Below are 24,514 nucleotides of genomic sequence, written 5' to 3'. Positions count from 1 at the left end.
AACATAATAACCTTATAATAAAATAAATGAGCAAAGATTTCCAAAATGAGCTGTATAGTGCCTGGCAGCAAAACAAAAAATAGGAGAGCCAGAAACAAAGTATTATGTGGTGTCCCAAATATGTTCTCCTGCTTCCCAGATAAGCTCTCTAGTTCATTCTCCTATATGATCTAATAATCAAACACATGCAATCTCCCAACGTTACAGGCAGACAACTTACCCTTAGAGTTTAGGGCACTGCTCCAAAGAAATGTTATGAGAAAACAGCAGGAAAGGATTCCTGCACGCAGCCCTCCCTTCAGCCTGCAGCACTTTCCTACTCCAGTGATGTGAGGACACACTCTTGGGGTTAAAAGAGGGTGTTCTTATTCTTTGGGCCCTTTGGGTGATTAAAAAATATTAGTTGAGCTGGAAGCAGTTAATGAAAGGAATTGGCTGTTGAGCTCGGGCTTCCGGCAGAATCTTGGAAAGACTGAGTTGTGGGCTCTAGGATGAAGGCTTTGTTCCCTCACCTGGCCGACAGGTGCCGAGCCCTCCCTTCAGCCGCTGTCAGATGGAAGGGCGATTGGGGGGATGGGTGAAAAAGTTGAAGGGATTAAGCAAAAAGTAAAACCTCACAGACTACAGTATGGTGATTATCAGAGGGAAAGGGGGAGGAGATAGAGGAGAGTAAAAGGAGATAATGGTGATGGAAGGAGGCTGAACTTTGGGTGGTGACACACAATACCATATACAGATGACGAATTATAGAATTGTAAACCTGAAACCTATATAATTTAATAACCAGTGCCACTCCAATAAGTTCAATAAAAATTTTTTTAAAGTATTATGGTTACATTATTTGTATGACTGAATAAATGTCTCTTTAGAATACAGTTTATCACTCAAAGTATGTCATATTGTCCCAAGATTACTTATGCAATTTCTTTCCAGAGATGGTTTCTTTAGAGTAATTCTTTTTTTTTTTTTGTAATTCCTTATTAAACTTTTTATTGATACAGCCTCTGAAAAACATGGCCTAGAAAAAAGCAAACCTAGAACTAGAAAAAGTGTCTGAGCCCCCATGGCTACTATCTGAGCGTATCCAAAAGGTTGTTTTTCAGGCTGCTTCTCCTATGCTGACTTCTAGAAAGTTCTAGAAGGATTTTATAGCTGGGCAAATCCGCAAAAGAATATCACTCAAGCATAACAATAACTATGAGAAGTTTAGAATTCAATGGAAGAATTTTTTTCCTTTAGAATCTAATTCTTATTTACAAGTCATTTTTAGGGGTTTAAAATTAGGCAACAATGTACAATAATATGACTAACTCTGACTCCAGATTGGAAACCACCCACTTATTTGATAAGGGGTAAATAAGTTCAGGTCTATATGTAAGAGAATAAATTTATCATAAAATAATTTAGCAAGAAAAGAAGAGCTCAGAGAAAATTAGAACCTAGCTTTAAAGAAAGTAAGTTTAGGGAATAGTCATGTTTCCTAACAAGGTCTATGGTAAATAGAGAGATAGCCAAAGCTATGGTAAACCACAAAGGAAAGCTCTCCTCTCCAGAGGAGAGAGAATTTGTCTCTAAGATCTTGTGGGCATAGTGGGTGTGGTGCAGTGGCCGGGTATCTTCTGCTCTCCTTAGGTTCACAGTATGCTCCTTGTTCTGACAAGCAGATAGGAGAGAACTAAATAGATTTAGATCCAAACTTTTTTTTAAAGCCTATGCAAAAATACATTCTCACACTGAACCCGGACTATATATTGGCAAAACTAATCTGTTAGGACAATTAGCAATATGTATCAATGGCCTTGAAATAGGATATTTCACTTTAACCTAAGAAAATAATCAGATTTTTACAGTGGTCTGGATAGCAAATAAATAAAATGCCCAACAAAACCATTAGAGTGTTTTCTTCTCAAAATTATTAGTGCTTAGTATATGAAGTAGAAAATAAATACAGGTAGGTTATAATCCATGTGCCCATTATTTTCCATTTTGTAATTCTGTGGCTGTGTGTTATATGAAAAATTATGAAAGGACTTAGAATAATTTTTCTGCAGTTTTTCTTCATTGTATTTCAATTTTTTCTCTAATTAAGAAAAAAGAGCTTTCTTTAAGAAAGGTATTAAGAGTAGCCAACTACCTCACAGAGTATCATGACTTCATGACTAATTAAAGTGACTGAAAATAAGGCACCGATGCAGTCTGCTCACATAACATGTTCTTCTACAATACCTTCCTGCCCAGCCGGCATGGCTCACTGGTTAAGCATCAACCAATGAACCATGAGGACATGGTTCGGGTTGCAGGCTCAAACCTCAGTGGGTGTGGGAGGCAGCTGATCAATGATTCTCTCTCATCATTGATCTCTCTCTCTCTCTCTCCCTCTCCCTTCCTCTGTGAAATCAATTAAAAAATCTATTAAAAAAAAAAACACCTTCCTCATCTTCTGTAATAGCTGCTTGACTTTCAGTGGGCCTCTAGTATGAAACAAGTAGTGAAATTGTGCCAATATGTGTTTCATCATCCCTTAATTATTTGTGCCAAGTGATGTGAGTTGAAATACAGAAAACACAAAAGAGGCAACCCTGAATTAAGTTGGACTTGGAATATGACCAGGCACACGTGCTTAGACATGAATGTATTCATCCCCCAATAAATCTCAGACCTTGTCTTCATCGCCTCTTAGCCTGGCTCCTACCTGTTCCTCCTCCTGAGGAGGTTCCCAGGAAACAAAGAAAATCAGAGAAAGAATTGTTTGGTGATGGAGAATTGACTCTGAATTGTAGATATTTATATGTATAAATGCAAAATCAACCATATATAATTATCCATATATTTAAGTTCCACCTATAGTATAATGAATTTTCCATATTTATTTGATTAAAGAGAGTTATATTTGTGTAGAATCCTCCAGATTTGCTGAAAATGGTGACTGGGGAAATGCACAGAAAAGATGTTAGGACTGGCTATGTAATTTAAAGGACCAAGTTCAAAAGAAAAATATGGGGCCTTTTATTCTAAAATTATCAAGAGCCTGGCTGGCATGACTCAGTGGCTGAGTGTCGACCTATGAACCAGGAGGTCACAATTTGATTTCAGGAGGTCACAGTTCAATTCCTGGTCAGGACACATGCCCGGGTTGTGGGCTCGATCCCCGGTTTGGGACTTTCAGGAGGCAACTGATGGATGATTCTCTCTCATCATCGATGTTTCCTTCTCTCTCACCCTCTCCCTTCCTCTCTGAAATCAATAAAAATATATTTTAAAAAATAAATAAAATAAAATTATGAAGAATTTCAAGATGGCGATTGAAGAGCATTAAACCAAGTATAGGACACTTGTAGGTGTTCAGGGGCAGGTCACGTGTCCATGAAGCCAGTCCTGAGTCTTGGAGTTAGGTAGCCATGAAATCAAATTCTAAGTTTTTCACTTATAAGCTGAGTATCTTCAGTAAGTTACTTAAACTTTTAAAACTTCAGTTTTCTCATCTATAAAATCAGAGTAATTCGAGCATAGTATCATTCTCAAGACTGTTGTGACAATTAAGAGAGAACATTGTACTAAGTGCATGGCATAGTGCCTGGCTTGTGGAGACTCTGTTTGCCTTTTAAAATGTAAACTTGAAGGTCTCTCCCTGACTTAAATTAGTTTTGGTTACCCACTGTCTACAAAACAAGATGAAAATGCATATCATGGCTTATTAAGTCCTTTTACTATATAAGTTTTACCTGCTTCTCTAGACTTCGCCATCCACCGCTCTCCCACATGTATCAAGGTCCAACATGTAATTTGTGTTTTCACTTTTCCTCAAGGGTCAGTAATTAGAGTAGCAATAAGTGACATACTGTTAAGCACAAGACAACAGGATCAAAATGGAGACACTATGCTAAGTCCAATGCCACCAAACCGAAGCTTAATTACAGTTTGGTTTTGGTTCTCTCAGAAACTGAATCTTAAGCCAGTCAATTAGGAATCGCCTGATCAGCACCAGCTGGGTAACCTGCCTGATAGACCCCTGCCATTCCCTAAGGAAAGTGAACTTGCAATAACCAACTCACTTTTTAAAATCTACTTTAACTCCCTTGTTCCTGCTCCCTTTGCCTACATGTCTTTCATTTTGCACAGCTCCTCAGAGCTCCTTTCTATCCGCAAGATCGGATGTTAGCCACTTCAAATTGATTTTTGCTCAACCTCTTAAATTTTTTAATATGCCCAGTTCACATTTTGACACATGTAGTAACTGTTTATTTGTGCCAGGCTCTGTGCTGAACATTCTTTTAGAAGGAACACTTATTCTCCAATCCTGATGTTTCCTCCCAATAGAGGGGTTCCATGAACTGTGACACACCTGGATGCCTCCCCCAGCCCCTTCAGGTGGAGTGATTTATCTCATTGGTGAGCTTGGAAGAAACTGGTTATTCAAAATCCAGCCTCTTCCTCTCTTTCTGTAGCAAATCTCACAGGGATCATGTGTTCTCAATTGATCTCAGGCATGATGCTAGCTTAGAAGCAAAGACCTTTGCCCAGAGGGAGACCTACTGTCTAGGACTGCTTGTGACCAGGTGGTAAGTCTGTCTGTTTCTGGAGTTTGGCATCAGGAAGCCCACACTCTTCAACGTCGGCTTTTTCAATGATAGTGTCTCCTATCCGCCTTATTTGTGTCTATTTCTTAATTGTCTATTTCTTTTTAAAGTTAAATTTATTTTTTTGAGAGAAAGAGAGAGGGGGAGAGAGAGGAACGTTGATATGAGAGCATAACATCCATCAGCTGCCTCCTGCACACACCCTGCCAGGAATCAAACCAGCAGCCTTCCGGTGCATGGGACAATGCCCAACCAAGTCACACCGGCCAGGGTAAGAAGTTAATTTTTAAATTGCCTATAATACCATTTGAGATAAAACTATTAACATTTTGGCATATTTCATCAGTCTTTTTCTATGTATTTTTTAATATAGCTCAGATATTATAATATATAAAGTACTGTATCCAGATTTTTCAACATTATATTAAAACTATTTTTTTCTCATATCAATAAACACCCTCTTTGTAAACATAATTCTGAAGGCAGGCTAACATTCCATCGTAAGGATATACTATAGTTTATTAAACATTCTCCTAATATCAAATGTTTAATAGGAGAGTTAGCAGGTCAAAGGATATAAACTTTATTATAGCCACTCTGTTTCCTAAAAAGATTGGTCTTGAGAACACAGGGAGGGAATACACAGAGCCAGAGGGGGTGAAGGAGGGGTCAAGGCCAGCCGTGAAAAGGAGGAGACGAGGTCCTGGCCTAGCCGGTCCAGCACATTGAGGAGGAAGTCCATATCAGCCTGGGTCAGCACGGGGTTGGCCACAATCAAGTGGAGGAAGTTGCCCCGGGTCTCATGGGACTGGTAGCCGATCATCATGGAGCCCTCCTTCACCATGCGCTCCCTGAGTACTGGGGCCACCTTAGCCAGCCTGTCACTGTAACCCAGACTCTCCTGCTTGCCCTGCAGCCTGGGAGGCACAAACCGGAAACACACATTGGCAAACTCTGGCTCCTTGACCAACTCCAATCTTCCCGCTTCTTCATTTCCTCCACCAGGTACCGGACAAGGGCAAAGGCCTGGTGAGCACGCAGCTCCAGCCCTTGCCCGCCCTGTGCCTTCCACATGAGCCACAACTTCAGAAAGTCCACAGGGTGGCCACACTGCGTCACCTTGTTTCCCATGTCCAGGGCCACATGGTAGAACGTGTCCTGGAAGAGGCAGCTGGCCTGGGACCCGTGGCAGCGCTTGAGCAGAACCATGGTGTCACAGAGAAGCAGAGCTGAGCTCTGCAGGCTGCTGTGAGGAGCTTGTGGGGGTTCCAGGCCACGGAGTCAGCCCTCCGGGTCCCATCCAGGAGATGTCTGTGTCTGTGACAGCAGGACGCTTCCACCCCAGGCGGCGTCCACATTCCACCATACAATTGCTTCCAGGGGGTCAAACAGTAGCCCCAGAGGTGGTGCTGACCAGGAACGGCACCGCACCCTCCGCTTCGGCCAGACTGACCTCCAGTCCAGATCCTCAGTGTCATTTTCCCTCTCTCGTCGGCCTGGACCACTCGGACACTGTCAAGTCCCAGGAAAGCAGCTCCTTTTTTGATGGAGGAGTGACACTCCTTTGTTGTGAAGGGGGCCAGGGTGGCAGTGCCCGCAGGCCCCTCTGCTTCCATCAGGTTAGCGCCGATAGCAGGCCAGGTTCACCGCGTCCATGTGCAGAAGACCCATCCCCAGAGCTCCGGCCCACCAATGCCCGGAGTGCTCTCAGCACCTCTTCCTCCAGGAGGACAAACACGGGGGCGATTTCCTAAGTGCACTGGCTGGCACTGAGGCTCCTGGTGACAATACGCCTGGCCAGAGCGTGGGGATCCAACCCTGAGAAGCTGGTTGAAGAAGCGAGGTGACAGGTCTTCATGCTGTAGCGCAGCACAGCCCGGCACCACGCCAGGATTTGCCCCTTGGACTCCCCTGGCTCTGCAGCTCCAAGTCCAGCAGCTGCTTCGGCTTCTCCTGCCGCTTCCACTCGCACACAGGCCTTCTCAGAGGCACTGGTTCCTTTCCAAACGACTTCATCCATGACAATCCCAAACACGTCCCGAAGCAAGGTTTCTGCATCCCGGGTCCCAGGCCAGGGAGAGGAGTGGTTTAGAGTCCGCCATCAGGATCCAATCTTTCTGCTCAGGTCTCTGTTCCGATGAGCTGGAGGCAGGTTACACATTTGCTTTTCAGAATGTGAGGATCAGGGAAGCAGAAGGAGTAAGGCCAGGCAGCAGTCACATGACCATGACATCACTCTCATGACCTTGCCCTCGGCCCTGTGGCGGCCACGGGGTTGGCCCAGGGCACTGGGCCTGCAGGAGGCATGGCGCAGTGGGTGAGGCCACTGGAGGCTGCCTGGCAGGTAGGAGGATGCCCCCCAGGGAGCGGAGCATCTTCCAGCAGAGAGCAGACAGACGCAGTGCTTCAGCAGCTCGCAGGCCACAGATCGCTGCACAAGAAGGGGAAGGGGAAGGAAGGAGAGGTGCATGGAGAAGGGAGGGGGCTCCCCGGGGAGTGGAGAGACCACGCGCACTGCCCCCCCGCCCACGTGCCCGCAGCTTTACTGACCCAAGAAAGGGGGGCTTGCTTCTTAATAGTCTATTTCTGAATTGATTCAAAACTTGGGTGAGGAGAATGGGTATTATATATTAACTAGAGGCCCAGTGAATGATTGAATCATGCATGTGTAGGGTCCCCTACACGCTTTCGCTTTCGATCACGGGGGAGCTGGGTGCCTGTCTGCTGGTGCACCAGGCCTTTCAGAAGCCTCCGGCACGGCGGAGGCTTCTGAAAGGCCTGGTGCACTAGTGGACAGGCACCAATCTCCCCCGCTTTTGATGGTCCGTGGTGGGACGTGAGCTCGCTGCCCCAGAGGCCCCTTCTGTGCCGCAGCACAGCCATGGCACAGACGCTGAGCTCGAGCCTCTACTGGCGACATGAGCTCAGCATCCCGCCAGCCCAATCAGCCACCCTGGCCACCCCGAGTCCCGCCCTCCTGCGACTCCTGGCCAATCGCGGGCATAGCGAAGGTACGGTCAATTTGCATATTTGTCTATTATTAGGTAGGACTATAGGCCCAGTGCACAAAATTCATGCACGGGGGTGTGTCCCTCAGCCCAGCCTGCACCCTCTCCAATCTGGGACCCCTTGAGGGATGTCTGACTGCTTAGTTATGCCCAATCCCGGTAGGACATCCCTCTCACAATCCAGGACTGCTGGCTCCCATCTGCTTGCCTGCCTGCCTTCCTGATTGCCCCTAACTGCTTCTGCCTGCCAGGCTGATCATCCCCTAACCACTCCCCTGCCAGCCTGATTGATGCCTAACTGCTCCCCTGCCAGCCTGATCGCCCCCAACTGCCCTCCCTTGCAGGCCTGGTCCCTCCCAACTGCCCTCCCCTGCTGGCCATCTGTGGCAGCCATCTTGTGTCCACATGGGGGCAGCCATCTTGTGTGTTGGAGTGACAGTCAATTTGCATATTACTCTTTTATTAGATAGGATAGAGGCCTGGTGCACTGGTGCAGGCTGGCTGGTTTGCCCTGAAGGGTGTCCCGGATCAGGATGGGGGTTCCCTTGGGGCATGGGGCGGCCTGGGCAAGGGGCCTGTGGTGGTTTGCAGTCTGGCCACGCCCCCTGGCGACCCAAGCGGAGGCCCTGGTATCTGGGGTTTATTTATCTTCTATAATTGAAACTTTGTAGCCTTGAGTGGAGGCCAGGGCTGGCCAGAGTGGGCGGGAAGCTTGGCTTCCTCCATTACCAGGGAAACCCAAGCCTCCTGCTTGCTCTGTGGCTGCAGCAATCTTGGTTGGGTTAATTTGCATACTCGCTCCTATTTGGCTGGTGGGCATGGCTTGTGGGTATAGTGGAGGTACAGTCAATTTGCATGTTTCTCTTTTATTAGTGTAGAAGCCATGCAAATGCAGTCATACCCTTCACTTTTTTTTTATTTTAGAGAGAGAAGAAGGAGGGAAGAGAGGAAGAGAGACAGAGAAACATTGATGGATTGCCTCCCATATGTACCCTGATCAGGGATCAAACTTGAAAACTGGTTATGTGCCCTGACTGGGATCGAACCAGGGGCCTTTCAGTACATAGGACGATGCTCAACCAACTGAGCCAACTGGCCAGGGCAGGCATACCCTTCACTTTATTGCATTTCACAGATTTTGTGCTTTTTTACAAATTGAAGGCAAGGCCATCCACCAGGAAAAAGATCGCAACTCATTTTAGTGCACGACTCTCTATATTGAGGGGTTCCGAAATCAAACCCACAACAATGCCCATGTATGCCTGTACCCTAATTCAGTCTGCCTCTGTGAGCTTCTTTCATCACTGCCATATGGGATGAGCATTTTTGTCACCCAATTTTTACAGATTAGTGAGGATTAGGGATCAAGTAAGTCAAGATCTGAACTAGGTCTATCTTGCCAGAGACTATGCCCTTAAATATTCTCATTTTGTTTTTGCATGAAAGTTTAATAATAAACATTAAGAACATTCAAATTTTGGGTTGATGTTGAAAAGAAACCCAACACAGTACTATATCCAGTATACGTATATTTTATTTGGCAGAAAAGTAAGCCAAGCTAAACTTAAATTCAACAAATGCTGAATTTAATTTTAGAAAGAGCAAGCTGCAATCATAATAAGGAACTGTATTTACAGCTGACAGCAATACCCATGTTACTCTATAGGTCTTACACTATAGTACGAAACTACATTTTATGATTTAAAAGGTCTGAGCTGTAAGCAGTAAAAGGTATGTTTTTGGAGATTTCTCATTAACTAGCAATTTTGTGTGGAATTGTTTTGTCTGTCTTTTCTCAAAACATGTGTGAGAACTCTCTTTGATGGTGAACCCATTCTGATTTGAACATCTGAATATTTTCAACGTTCTGGGAACTCCTCCACATATACCCCCTCTCCCAATCTCTGGGACGGTTTGACTCCCTACCCACTTGGTCCGAAGGTGGGAATTTAAAACAATTTTTGACATAGCCAACTGCCAAGTTATGACCACCTGCAGAATGAGCCCTGCCTACCCTTCCTTCATGCAAGTGCATGAGTGAGTCATAACGCTTTAATTATGTATTCTGATGGCAGTTGTGCTAATAAGAGAAACAACAAAAGGGGGCAGTGCCCAAGAAGTTCTAGATTGGGCAGATTTAAATGCATCCACTTATATCCATAACACAACCCCTTCTCCATGATTCCAGTTACAGTGCTTCGTAAGAATTCCTACTAAGACTCCACCGCAGTGCACCCCTCTCTCTTGTGGTCACAAGAATGTCAACACTGCAATATTGTCTCCTTTACCATGTCTGTATCCCTCATACTTTTTTCATCAAGATGTATTTTTTCCTTCTGTCATATTTGTCTAATCTATTGATTTAATGCATCATAGTTCTACCAAGAAAGCAATGCATACAAAATACTCCCAAGCATATAACTACTTTTTAAACGTAGATCTTCCGACATTTCTCATATATATTACCTGACCTGACATTTCTCCCTTTTTTAATACACCTTGTTGCCACTCCTGATTGTCTCTTTAACATTCTACCCGGAATTGCAGCTGAAAAGGCAATGAAAACAGAAGGTGAAGCAATATACCTTCTACTCCTTGTAACCTTCATTACTTATCTAATATACTTTGTTTTTTTTATAACCACCTTTGCAGCACTTCCAGAACAGCCAGTGTGTACTCCTGTACAGGCCCTGTGAATGATGGCAAGCCTGGAGAATCCTGGCTTGGAAAAAGCAATCAATAAGATTAGTGTGACGCTTCTCTCTATTGGAGGCGCTGTCTTTTCTTTGAGTGAGAAGGTTGACTGATGGCGATCCAGAAGAGATTCTAGAGAACAATTGTAGGTTCAAATCACGGGCATTAGCCTGCATAGATGTAGCACCTTGTTTACAAAGAGGCTTCACTTTTATTGCCTCTCTAATAACCTGGTAACGGGAATATTTTGAGGTAACATTTATAATAATAAAAGCGTAATATGCTAATTAGGTCAGATGTCCTTCTGGACGACCTTCCGGATGAAGCCAGGGCTGTGAGGGAAGCCCGGGTCCCAGGTGCCAGAGGGAAGCTGGTGCCAGCAGCCAGGGGAAGGACGGCCAACTCTTGCATGAATTTCGTGCATTGGCCCTCTAGTTGGTTAATAACAACATTATATAAATCTCAAGTGTACAGCATTGTAATTCAATATCCATACATTCTATTGCATGCTCATCACCAAAAGTCTAGTTTCCCTAATAAATTACCACATATTTGGCCCCCTTTACACAATTCATCCTCTCCCCACCTCCTTCCCCATTTTTTAAATTGATTATTGGAGGCACAGAGAGGTAAATGACTGGCTCTAGAACACTTAAAGTGTGATCAAGTTAGTTTCAAGTTATAAATTTTGAATCTTAACTCCCCTCAGTAATCTGATTGTGAAAGGACTTCCAATTCCCAAATTTCCTAAACTGCATGATGTAGAGAATTCAGCTTTGTCTTATTGCATAGGAGGATATCCAAGTCAAGCTCGAACATTGCACATCAGTCCACAGGCCTTTCCTGTTGCCCATAGTCTCTAGTCGCCTGCCTTCGATCTTCTCCTGTCAACAGCAACCCTCACCTCTCTGCTGTAAGCAGGCACTTCTGAGTAGTTGGTGGTGGTTACTGTGGTAACAGACTCTTAGGTTTCAGCTTGAAATGCCCCCTTTTAATGAGGCAATTTCAAAAATATTTGTGATAAATTACCAGACCACAGACTTAACTGTGGGAAATTTTGCTTTGGAAAATCTAATAAAAAGAAAGCAGAAAGAATGAGCAGCAAATGCAATCGGGAAAATGGAGCCAAATTTGGAAGGGATGCCAGGTCTGACTACCAAACACCAAATCGGAATCCATTCGAACCAGAGTTTTAATTTATAAATGGTCCCTGTGGGGCTACCCACCAGAATGAGCCAGGATCGCTCAGGAGGAAGAGTGGTGCAGTGGGAAGCGGAGAGGGCAAGAGTTGAGTACGACCTACAGAACGCTGTGCATTTGAAAGAGCTTCTGTTTTCCATGTTATTGCTCATGAGATGTCTAAATATCAGCAACAGTCTTCCTTTCGTTTCTCCATTTCTGAAACCGAGAGGCACTGTGACCTGGACAGGACATCATTAACTGGAATGTGGAATTTGGCAGAAGTGAATTTCTTAGAAACCTTGGTTATTCATAAATCCCAAACATTGATAACAATGTTCCAAGATTCTGTCAGTAATCTCTTATCTATGTTGCAGAAAGATAAAAGGACTTTAGTACATTGCTACACTAGTACATGAAAATAAACATAATTTCCCAAAAGAAGACATTTCAATAATTCTTATAATATTTTAATATAAAAGCATGCCTTGTCTATATAGGACAGCTTAAGTTTACACCTGGTTGAAGGCAGGAGGATAGCCTAAAGACCTTTCACGGACACTATTAAGTTTCTGGTGGGGCTCCTCGGGCCCCTACGGGAACGTCTTACTCTTGCTGCTCACGGAAAGCACCAGAGAACAGATGCATTACAGTTTGTGACAGGAGAACAGCCTGTGTATTCCACCCACTCCCTCCAGTCCATCTGGGAGGGGGGTGAGACAGGGAGCCCACAGAGAGGGGGGCTCTCCTGGGAATCCCTCGGGGTGCCGTGGCTATTGGTGCTTTATTTTCAGTAGATGGCACTGTGTCTATTGAGATCAGCAAAAGGAGAGTCTACATGGGAAATTGAATTGTTTCTTGAGAAAGCACAGTGCATATGAAAATGCAAGATACTTATTTTTTTACTCAGTAACATGATAACACAAATACTATTCGGTATTCGTGTTAGCACACTCTTTGGAGCTCAAGGAATTTTATGATTTATTATTCTGACTCAGACTCAGGGCGCTGGTGGAGCCGAGGGCCATTGTATGAGGGATACAGTTGGGATACAAATAAATCACTCTGAGTGTTCACCCACTTTATCACCCAAACCATACATCAGCACCTGTACTCCATCTGTGTCCTGGATTCCTACCCTGTGCACTAGATTCCTCTTACCCTACACAAGAAACTCTGACACCTTGGTTTCTGCCCAACACCCAGGAATCCTCACACCCCCAGAGGCAAGGCAACCCAAGGAGTTTCTTACACATTGGTGGTCCTGTGGAGCAGAACTGTTAGTTATCCATCCACCCTTTGTCTTTTCTAAAAGAAATACAATTTTTTTTTTCTCTTTTGAGTGCCTTCAGAAAAGTTGACTCCAGCACCAGAGGCAACTTTTAAAATCAAGTTTATTTTAAGCTGATTGTGGTATATTCAAGTGGGAGGAGAGCCTCAAGTTTGCTTCTAAGAAAAGAAACTCTCCACGCAGAATGGAGGATGGAATAGATGAAAGGAGAGCTCTGAGCTAAGCCCTGTGCTACCAACTTGATAGAATGCTCTCTTTTACTCCTTACAATAATCTTGAGATAGGTACTGTGCTTTCCATCCCACAGATGAGAAAACTGAGGCTCAGAAAGTTTAAATAAGCTGCCTAAAATCACCTTTGTTGTTGACTGGCCATTTAATGAGATTCTAACCAATAGAGGAAAAGTTGGCTAGGGCCGTGGTCGGCAAACTGCGACTCTTTGGCCCCTTGAGTGTGGCTCTTCCACAAAATATCATGGCCTGGGCGAGTCCATTTTGAAGAAGTGGTGTTAGAAGAAGTTTAAGTTTAAAAAATTTGGCTCTCAAAAGAAATTTCAATCGTTGTACTGTTGATATTTGGCTCTGTTGACTAATGAGTTTGCCCACCACTGGGCTAGGGGACTTCTGGGAAGGAGACATGCAATGAGAAACCTCTAATTTCTGCCCCTAGACATTGCCTTCTGAATGGGACCCTGGGGCTGTCTTGGGATAATTACAGGAGCCAACCTAAGACAAGACAAAAGTCTGAAGATGACAGAGCAGAATTAAGGAAAGAACATGGTATCTCAATGATGTGGTTGAGTGCTGAATTAATCAACCCTCAAACTTCAGATTTACCATGTTTCAGCCACTTTGAAATCTATTTTCTGTTACTTGTAACCCAAAAGTATCCTAACAAATACAACTTAAGACCCTAGCCATAGACAATTAGAAAAAGAACTCGTGTTGTACCCAAAGCAGCTGTTCATAGGATGACTGCCAAGGAGGCAGAATATGAGAGTCCATCCATGAGAGCTTCTATATTGGATCATGTCTAATGAACGGGTCAGATCCTTCCTGGGAGAGCCTGAATAAGATAACATTTTCTTCCATCTCATCAGGAAACTCTTCCCATCTATTAACCTGTCTTTCTTCTGTATCTTCATTGTTTTCTGCTTATACTAGCACTTTCTTAGATATCATTTAAAAATTTTAAATATATATTTTAAAATATGTGTTTATTGATTTTAGAGAGAGAAGAAGAGAGAGGAATAAAGAGATAGAAACATCAATGATGAGAAAGAAACATCGATTGGCTGCCTCTTGCATGCACCCTACCGGAAGATCAAGCCTGCAACCAGTGACCTCTTGGTTTATGGGTCAATGCTCAAACACTGAGCCACATTGGCCGGGCTACCATTTTCAATTATTTATATTAAAAACCAACATAACACCATTGTCAAATACAGACCTTCTTACACAAACAATTCTAAATAGCATCTCTCTTTCACTTATTAAATAGTTGTCAACTTATTAAAATCGTTGTCTCCAGTTCTGGTCATTTAACCCATGGCAATGTACACCTGCAATACCCCAAGAGGACATGATCTTTCATAAATGTTACAAAATAGTAATAAAATAGGTTATAATTGTTGAGTAAAAAAATAGCCCCAAAATTGTGTCATTTAAAACTGCAGGCACCATTTATTACCTGTCATGATTATGTGGGTTGATGAGGATTGGTGGATATTTCTATTCTGCAGGGCCTTGGCTGCAGCTGTGGTCACCTGAAGGCTTGACTGAACTGGAACATCCACTAGGGCTCGTTCACATGGCTGGCAGCTTGTGCTAACTCGTGGTTGGGATCACAGCTAGAAGTCAGTCCTTCACATGGCCTCCTCCACTTCATGAAGTGGGCTTCCCACAGCATGAAGCACAAACAAACAGAATTGAAGGGGAAAATAGGCAACTCAACAATAATAATTGGAAATGTCAATATCGCACTTTCAATAATGGATAGAACAACTAGACAGAAAAATCACCAAGGAAATAAAAGATTTAAACAATACTATAATTTAATTAACAGAAACCTAAAGAACATCCCATTAAACAACTAAAGAATGCACATTCTTCTTAAGTACATAAAACAAGTGTCAATAAATTTTAAAGATGGAAATCCTATAAAATGTGCACTCCAACCACAGTGAAATAAAAATAGGACTAACAGAAGGAAATTTGGCAAATTCACAAATATATGGAAATTAAATGTAGTCATAAACAATCACAGGGTCAATAGGACATCACAATAGGAACTAGAAAATACTCTGAGGTAAATGAAAATAAAAATACAATATACTAATTCTTATGGGATACAATAAAAATATGCCCAGAAGGAATTTATACCTGTAAATGCCTATATTTTAAAAAGAAGAAAGATCTCAAATCGATAACCTAGCATTCTACCTTAAGAAACAATGAAAACAAGAACAAACCAAACCCAAAGCAAGATGAAATAAGAAAATATTATAAGTTAGAGTGGAAATAAATGGAATAGTGAATTTAAAAAAACACAATAGAAAAATCAACAAAGCCAAAGCTGGTTTGTTGAAAAGATGCACAAAATTGACAAATCTTTCTTTTTTTAAAAAGTATTTTATTGATTTTACAGAGAGGAAGGTAGAGGGAGTGTTAGAAACATCGATCAGCTGTCTCCTGCACGCCCCCTACTGGTTATTGAGCCTGCAACCAAGGTACATGCCTTTGGCCAGAATCAGACCTGAGATCCTTCAGTCTGAGGGCCAACTCTCTATCCATTGAGCCAAACTGGTAGGGCAAAATTGACAAATCTTTAGCTAGTCTAATCAAGCCAGAGAGAGAGAGAGAGAGAGAGAGAGAGAGAGAGAGAGAGAGAGAGAGAGAGAGAGAGAGGACTAAAATTACTAAAATCAGCAATGAAAGAAGGGGCTTTACTCCAACCTTACAAATATAAAAAGATTATAAGGTATTATAGACTGAATGCTTGTGTGTCCCCTCCCCCCAAATTCACACAAAGGCCTAGCACACAATTCGATGGTATTTGGAGATGGGGCCTTTGGGAGGTTAATTGGGGCTAGATTAAGTCATGAGGGGGGAATTCTCATGATGAGATTGGATACTTTAAAAGAAGAGAAAGATCTCTCTCCCTCCCAATTTTACATGTTGTAGCCTTTGAGAGCTAATTGGGGTTAGGTTAGGTCATGAGGATGGGACCCTCATAATGGAATTAATGACCTTAGAAGGAGAGGAAGAGAGCTAGAGATCTCTGTCTCTCTCTCCACCGGGTAGGCACTGAGGAAAGGCCAGGTGAGAATATATGAGAATGCAGCTGTCTGCAAGCTAGGAAGTGAGTTCTCACCAGGAACCAGATCAACCAACACCTTGATCTTGGACTTTTCAGCCTCCAGAACTGTGAAATAAATTTCTGCTGTTTAAGCCACGCAGTCTATGGCATTTTGTTATGGCAGCCTGAGGCGATTAAGACATAAGACATACACTGAAAAAATGTAGGCCAGCAAAGTAGATAACTCAGATGAAGTTAGCACATTCCCAGAAACATAGAAACTACCAAAGCTGATTGACAAAGAAAAAGAAAATCTGAAAAGATACATAACAAGTAAATAGCTTAAGTTAATAATCAAAGAACTTTCAGCAAAGAAAAGCCCAGGACTACATGGCCTCACTGGTAAATGCTACCAAACATTTAAAGAAGATTTAATACCAAATTCTCATCAACTTTTGCAAATAATATAAAAGGAGGGAACACTTCCTGATTCATTAGTTGAGGCCTGTATTTCCCTGATATCAAAACAGGAGAAAGACATCATAAGAAGAGAAAACTACAGAACAATATCCTTATAAAATAGAAGCACACTCCTCAACCAAATACTGTCCAACTGAATCCACCGAAACATAAAAAGACTTTATACCATTATCAAATGGGATTTATTCTGGGGGTGCAAGGTTGTTGGTCCCATGTACAAAAATCAATCAGTATATTACATTAATAGAATAAAAGGGGAAAAAAACACACATGATCATTTCAATAGATGCAGAAACAGCATTTGGCATAATCTGACACCCCTTCATGATAAAAACACACACACACTCAACAAATTAGAACTGAGTGGAGCTTTTTCAATTTGATAAAAGGCATCTACAAAAACCCCATTGCTAACATCATCTTTAATGAAAAAGACTGAAAATTTCCCCTCTAAGATCGGGTACAAGGTAATTACTCTGTGGTCTGATATTACTTTAAAATTTCAAAGCCATGTATGTTGTAGTTCAAAATACTTTTTGCATAGTATGCTAGGTATGATCCAACTTTTATTCTTTAAATAAGCACGTATGATGCACAGAAGTGAGTTTGGTAATGCACAGAAGGTGCTGGCAGTGGTAATCTCGGGATGGTGGCACTGCTTGTGATTAATATATTATATGTATGTTTGTTTTTTATTTTTATAACAACTTTATTGAGATATAACTCACACACCATACTATGCACCTATTTGAAGTGTACAATTAAAAAAATAAAATGTACAATTCAATGGTGTTTAGTATACTTGTGCAAGCATACCACTATAAAATTCTAGAACATTTTCATTACTCCCAAAAGAACTCATACCCATTAAATGTCATTCCCACCCCACCCCTCATAGCCCCTGACAACCACTAATCTACTTTTTGTTTGTATTGATTTTCCATTCTAGATATATACCATAGAAATGGTACCATACAGTATGTAGCCTGGGTGTCAGGCTTCTCTCTGTAGCATAATATTTTCAAGGCCCATCTATGTTGTAGTGTGTACCAGTACTTCATTTCTTTCTATGGCTGAATAATATTCCATTCTATGGATATAACACATTTTGTGTATCCATTCAAGAGTTGATGAACATCTGGGTTCTTTCCACTTCTTGGCTACTATTGATAATGCTGCTATGCATATTCCATGTACAAGTTTTTGTGTACACATATGTTTGCATTTCTCTTGGAATTAAAATGTGCGCTTAACATTATAAGAAACTGCCAAACAGTTGAAAAGTGTTTGTAAAGTTTACATTCCCATCAGCAGTGTACGAAGTTCCAATTGCTCTACATCCTCACAAACATCTGGTTTGGTTAGTCTTTTTAGTTTTAACCCTTCCAATGAATGTGTAATAGTATATCATTGTGGTGTTAACTTGCATTTTCCTGATGATTAATGAAGTTGAGTGCCTTTTCATGTTTATTGGCTATTCGTGTATCTTCTTTCTTAAGGTGTATTTTCAGACTTGTCCATATTTTTTTAAGTTGGGTTGTTTTCTTTTGATACTGATTTGTAGGAGCTTTTTTATATTCGGAATACAAGTCATTATGAATATTTTCTAACAGACTGTGGCTTGCCTTTTAGTCTGGATATATTGTCATCTCAGGCCACTTCTTTCACAAAAAGTGGGCAAACATGTGCATCACCCAACTCTCTGCCCGTTAGGGGAATTTTCCCTCACTACGGTTGTTCAAAGGCACTTCAGAATGAGGCTGCAGTGCAGCTACTTCTGTTTTCCAGCACCCACATACTGAGCTGTTCTATTTGAAAACCAAGCTTGGAGTACATCAGCTGGTGATAAGAGATTCCTGATATGATCATAGTGAGGTGAGCAAGAGGCCCTGGAGCACAGTGGTGAAGGTCATGACCATCTGGACTACAGGCTGTGTAAGTTGTTGTTCTCTAGCCCTTCCCATGCTCATCTTACAACAAACGGCTACAGAGCTCAAGCAACCTTATGACTTGAGTGCTCCATGCAAACCCAGTTCTTGATAGGCAGTTCTGAGGCGTGGTCGTTTTGTGTCTGTGGTCAGGCATTTCTTCTCTACCAATGGCCAATGGCCAGAAGTTGGGTGTTTATTTTTTAAGTATATAATTCTCCTTGTACCAGAATCTCAGGATTCTGCACTGTTATTTTCCTAGTAGGGTTTGCCATAAGCCTGGGCACCGCATTGCATCTTTTCCTGCCTCTGATATCTCTGATACCATAGGAACTCCAGAGTCTATAGCCCAAACAGCAGGGCTGCTTGTACTACAACCAGGGTTTGAGGCAGAATTCTGATTTGTACTGTGATCTACTCAAAGCTGACAACATTTCTCATCACCTGGTATATGTGCTGGAGAAGTATTCTCTAGTGTGGAATATGTTCTCTTTAGAACTGAGAGCAATCTGTCAAGCATAGGAGTTCCTTCTTTGTAGTCAGAGATACAAGATATAATGATTGTCTTTTACTTTGGAAGATATGCCTGAAATTTTTTACTTATATGTCAGGGCTTCGATTCTTTATAGTGTTTATCTCCCATGGAGCATGTGTGTCTTACTTAGTTTCCCACTGTGCTAACCACTTCTTATCCATTAGCCCCAATTAATATAATATCATTGATGTAATGGGTCAGTATGAAGTTCTAAGGGTTGTCTGGATGGCCCACATCTCTTTGAATTATATATATATGCCTAATATGCTACCATAAGTGTCCAACTGTTCGACCAGTAGCAATGACGTGCACTGACCACCAGGAGGCAGACTCTCTGACCAGTAGGTTAGCTTGCTGCTGGGGTCCAGCCAATCAAGACTGGGTGAAATGGGCCAGACATGCCCTAGAGCCCTCCTGCAGTCCCTCCCCAGCTGACCAATTACCCTCAATCCCTCCCCGGCCTCTAAAATATTTCTTCTAATTAACTTCCTTTCAATGTGCACGAATCCATGCACTGGGCCTCTAGTATTCTTATAAAAAGCAAAAAGTCAACATAGCTTTGGGACAAAATCATCCTATATAATAAAAGCGTAGTATGCAAGTTATCCCCTCGACCAGGAGTTCATCCAGGAGTTCAACCAGGGAGCGGGGCCAGCCAGGGGAAGGGAGGGAGGCCCTGGCCATGGTGGCAGCAGTGGCAGGTGGCCAGAGGAAGGGAGGGAGTGCCTGGCCAGCAGCTGGCAGCCTCTAGGGACCCTACCAGTGCATAAATTTCATGCACTGGGCCTCTAGTAAATATATATTATTACCCACTCTATATAAATGCAAACTGTTCCTGATGCCATATTTTATTAGAATACTAGTGACCCAGTGCACGAAATTTGTGCACATTAAAGGGGGCTTAATTAGAGGAAATAATTTAATATTGTTGCCGAAACCGGTTTGGCTCAGTGGATGGAGCGTCGGCCTGCGGACTGAAGGGTCCCAGGTTCGATTCCGGTCAAGGGCATGTACCTTGGTTGCGGGCACATCCCCAGTGGGGGATGTGCAGGAGGCAGCTGATCGATGTTTCTCTCCCATCGATGTTTCTAACTCTCTATCCCTCTCTCTTCCTCTCTGTGAAAAATCAATAAAAATATATTAAAAAAAAAATATTGTTGCCGCCCTTTCTCTATAATAGAAGTGTCAGAGATGAAAGAAAATTAGTAAAATGTATATGAAAACCTTCCTCCTGTCAGAGTCTGGGGCACACCACAGGACCCAGAGTCAAGTCCCTTCCCACCCACATGCACCTCAAAATCACGTGAGACCCAGACCCGGCTGCCCCCCCCCCCCCGCCCCAATTGGGCTAGATCCAGACCCAGCCAGTCCCACCCTTGTCAAGCCCTGCCAGGCAGGGTGCATAGCCTCAGGTCCCCTGGCCCGGCACCAGACCAGGGGGAATGGCCTGAGGTCCCCCAGCCCAGACGGGGGCGGGGGGCATGCCTTGAGGTCTTCTGTCAAGCCCCGCCAGGTGGGGGACATGGCCTGAGATCCCCTGTCAAGCCCCGCTGGGTGGGGGACATGGTCTGAGGTCCCCCATCAAGCCCTGCCAGGTGGGTAGGGGGGCGCAACCTGGGTTCCCCCGGCCCAGCACCGAGAGGGGGGCGCAGCCTCAGGTCCCCCGTCAAGCCCCACTGGGCAGGGGTGCGGCCTGAGTTCCCCCGACCCAGCACTGGGGGTGCACCTTGAGGTCCCCCATCAAGCCCCACTGGGTGGAGGGCATGGCCTGAGGTCCCCTGTCAAGCCCAGCCAGGCAGGGGGGCGCAGCCTCAGGTCCCCTGGCCTGGTGCTGGGGTGGGGGGTGCAGCCTGAGGTCCCCTAACCCAGCACCAGGATGGGAAGCGCACTTTGAGGTCCCCTGTCAAGCCCCGCTGGGTGGGGGGCGTGGCCTCAGGTCTCCTGGCCTGGCACTGGGGCAGGGGGTGCGGCCTGAGGTCCCTCAGCCTGACGCCAGGGTGGGGGGTGTGGCCTGAGGTCCCCTGTCAAGCCCCATGGGGGCGGAGGAGGGCGTAGCCTCAGGTCCCTGCTAATTGCTCATTAAGGCTCCTTATGGAAACTTGGCCTCAGCTGTGGGTGCAGCCATCTTTGTGGTGGAGTGATGGTCAATTAGCATATTCCCTCCTTATTAGATAGGATAAAACAAATCATTTGCCAAGTCAGTGGCCATATATCATGTACCTGAAATCATGTTAGTCTGCTCTAGCAAAGATATTAATCATATCTAGTACATAGCTGCTATTAGGGGGCAGTTTGTTTAAGTTTGCACTGAACTATCATTTTCCAAGATCTATTTGGCCAGATTGGCAAATTAAATGGAGCTATGATAGAGTTCCTCATCCCTACATCCTTTGTATCCTTAAAGGCTGCACTAATTCTTGCCATCTACCTTGGGATTCTGATATGGGTCTTGGTCCTTGGATGAGATTGGGGGATGAAGGAGTATCTTCAAAGGCTTCTACTTGGACTTCCCCATTATTAGAGCCCTTCCTCCAAAGGCCAGGAACTCAATGTTGGAGTTGTATCAACTAATACATAGGTCAACCCCAATTACATATTTGGAGATTATGAAAATGACTGCTGGGTGGATCAACAGATCCAGTAGGTTTACTGTAAGCAGGACCTTGATCAAGACTCCATAAGCCCACATTCCAACAGGGAGACCATGGTGATTTTTTTAGGTTATTGATTATCAGCATCAGATAAGAACTTATTTTCCCAGTTTCTAAAATGTTTGGGATACCTAATTATAAGTGACTCTTCAGTCAATGGGTTCTGTACCTGAAAGCTAATTCAGGTCCAGTAGCTGAGCAAGGGATCATAACATAATTTCCCTCAGTCTAGTGACCATCCATTTTGTGTTTCTTCTGACAATACAAGCTGAGTCATACCCTTGTTGGATGCCCATCTTTTTGGCCCTTAGGGATACTGTGTTCCATTAGTCACCTCCATTACTTTCTGCAGGTTAAATGATCCCACTCCCCTTGGCTATCAGATGACTCTGCTACTTATTAATAAAGTTGCATCCACCTTACTTCTGGCAGTTAAGTGTCACTGCCTACTCTACATTATTTTGGAGTCCTAACATCCCCATATTATCATTGGGCCTAATTCTGTAATGGCCTCTCCTACTGTTAATCCTGTCTTATAAAGGAGATCCATTACTAAACTTTTTAATGATGCTGGTCCACTCTCACCAGTGCATTATTTATGGTCTTGGTAATGATGTATCCACTAGTCCTTCCCATTGTATGTAATCACCTAGTGTCTCTCCCAGCCTTACTTATACAGGCATACCTCGTTTCATTGTACTTCACTTTATTGAGCTTTACAGATGGTGTGTGTTTTACCAATTGAAGGCAAGACCCTCCACCAGCAAAAAGATTACAACTCACTTTATTGCAAAACTCTCTTTGTTGCAGTGGTCTGGAACTGAACCTGTGATATCTCTGAGGTATGCTTGTGTATCCACTTCAGCATGCTCATTTCCCTAAACCTTATAATCCCTTTCTCCACTGTCTACCACCATAACTCTGGCATCTTAAATTAATTTAGCGTGAGCCATCCTTTTTTCCATACTTCTAGGATCCATACTAGTGGTGAATTTGCACCATCTCTTTGGATCCTTGACAGGATTTTATATTTTGAGAGTGCCCACAAATCAATAAACTCTCCTTTATCCAATCCTACCTAATAATAGAGTAATATGCAAATTGACCGTACCTTCACTACACCCACAAGCCACGCCCACAAGCCACGCCCACCAGGAAACCGTTGCAGGGACGTTGGTGTGTGGCGGAGCCCAAGGCCGGGAAAGCCTCAGGCGGAGGCTTTCCCGGCCTTGGGCACCAGCGGGGAGCCTGCACAGATCGCAGGCAACGACCAGGGGGTCGGCTCCTACGATCCGTAGCAGGGACGCTGGGTGTGGCAGAGCCCAAGGCCACCAGCGGGGAGCCTGCACGGATCGCATGTGGAACATGGTGGGCATTGGCAGCAGGTGGTAGAGCGTGGAACATGGTGGGCTTCGGCCATGGTGGGATGGTGGAGCAGGTGAGCAGGGGCGCCAGACCAAGGTAGGGCACCAGTCACTGTCATTGGGGTGAGCCTCTGGTGGTTATTGAAAATTCTTTGGTCCCACGCTCCACGGTCCCACCTGGAGCTCGCACCCACTGATGGCACCAGCCCCGCTTGCACCCACTGCTGGCACTGGCCCCAATCACTCTGCACCATCAGCACATGGGAGCGGTGGTGGTGGGAGCGGGACTGCCAGCAGACAGGGGACAGGGGGTCATGGCATAAGGGCCAGTTGGGGGCATGGAGGATGGGCCGAGACCTGCCCCTGTGCCCACCACAGCCTTGTGGCCCATCTTTCAAGGTGCACGAATTCGTGCACTAGGCCCCTAGTATATTATACCAGCCTGATTGATGGAGAAACCTCAGATTGCAGTCCTGTAATGCTCTCCCAGCTCCTGCCAATACATTCTAGTTAGGGGATGTGACTCCTTTGAATAGAGTCTCTTTCCTTTTTCATCAGGCCAGCACATATCCAGCAGTGTCCTGTTGGAATTTGACCCTTGTTATAGACTTAAAGACCAGGAAGGGAAATGGGAGCAGACTCATGCTACCCTGCAAGGAAAGGCTCTGCATTGTCTTCAGACAAGGGAAGAGTGCTAGCTTTTAGTGCAGAGGGGTGATGACTTCTGCAGGCCAGGATTCAGAGAAATCCGGAGTTCAAAATCCTAATGATCTACCCAGATGTTCCCAGCTCAAGTGTCAGGGTTCTATTTTTCATAACCCTGATCCTGATCTTGGCATAGCAGAGTTGCTTTGATTTGGCATTTAACCTTTTCCTATTATTGTTATCACTTTAAAAAAAAAAAAAACACCCTGTATGTCTATTTACATGAGAATGAGTGCACAAGTATTTAAAGAAATGTGTGAAAGGAAACATCAAACTTTTAACAGTGGTTAAACATGGGAGGAAGTAAAATGGGAAGATGTAGAGAGGAACGTAAACTATTTATTATGCAGTCCTCCATGTTGTCTGCATTTGTTTTTACAAACATTGGTACATTACTTTAAAGTATTAGAAAAATTAAAATGATCATTGCCTGAGGGGAAGAGGTCTGAAAGAAGGCAGAAGACTTCAGCATTGTTCTTGATTTCCCCCCATGAGGTTTGACCTCACTTGACCCCATCCCAAAGGGAGGGAAGAAATGGACTAAGGCCATTGTGCAATGGGCCAGTTTCCTGCTCCCAGAGAAGGTAGAAATGAGGGGGAAAGGGCTTATTACCTGCGCTCAGCCACATTCTTTTATTTCTTCTTCAGAAGGGGCTTAAGGGTTTTGAGATTGCAACTCAGATCGGGGAGCAATGGAAACTGCATCAGAAGCTGATCAACCCGTGTGCCTGTCACAGAAGGGTGCTTCACTGGGGGTGGTCTCTGAGTGATGCCAGGGGAGGAGCTGAATCTGTGCATTAACGAC

The 24,514-nt window shown here is 43.9% G+C and overlaps 1 pseudogene; it reads right to left on the bottom strand.

The window, feature by feature from the left end:
- Positions 1 to 5,181: 5,181 nt before the first annotated feature.
- On the bottom strand, positions 5,182 to 6,682 carry LOC103283516 (cysteine sulfinic acid decarboxylase-like; annotated as a pseudogene).
- Between the last annotated feature and the right edge of the window lie 17,832 nt (positions 6,683 to 24,514).

Source organism: Eptesicus fuscus, chromosome 11 (assembly GCF_027574615.1).
Source record: "Eptesicus fuscus isolate TK198812 chromosome 11, DD_ASM_mEF_20220401, whole genome shotgun sequence".
Taxonomy (NCBI): Eukaryota; Metazoa; Chordata; class Mammalia; order Chiroptera; family Vespertilionidae; genus Eptesicus; species Eptesicus fuscus.
The sequence above is the reverse complement of the archived record's forward strand: the minus strand, read 5'-3'. Positions and strand labels throughout refer to the sequence as shown.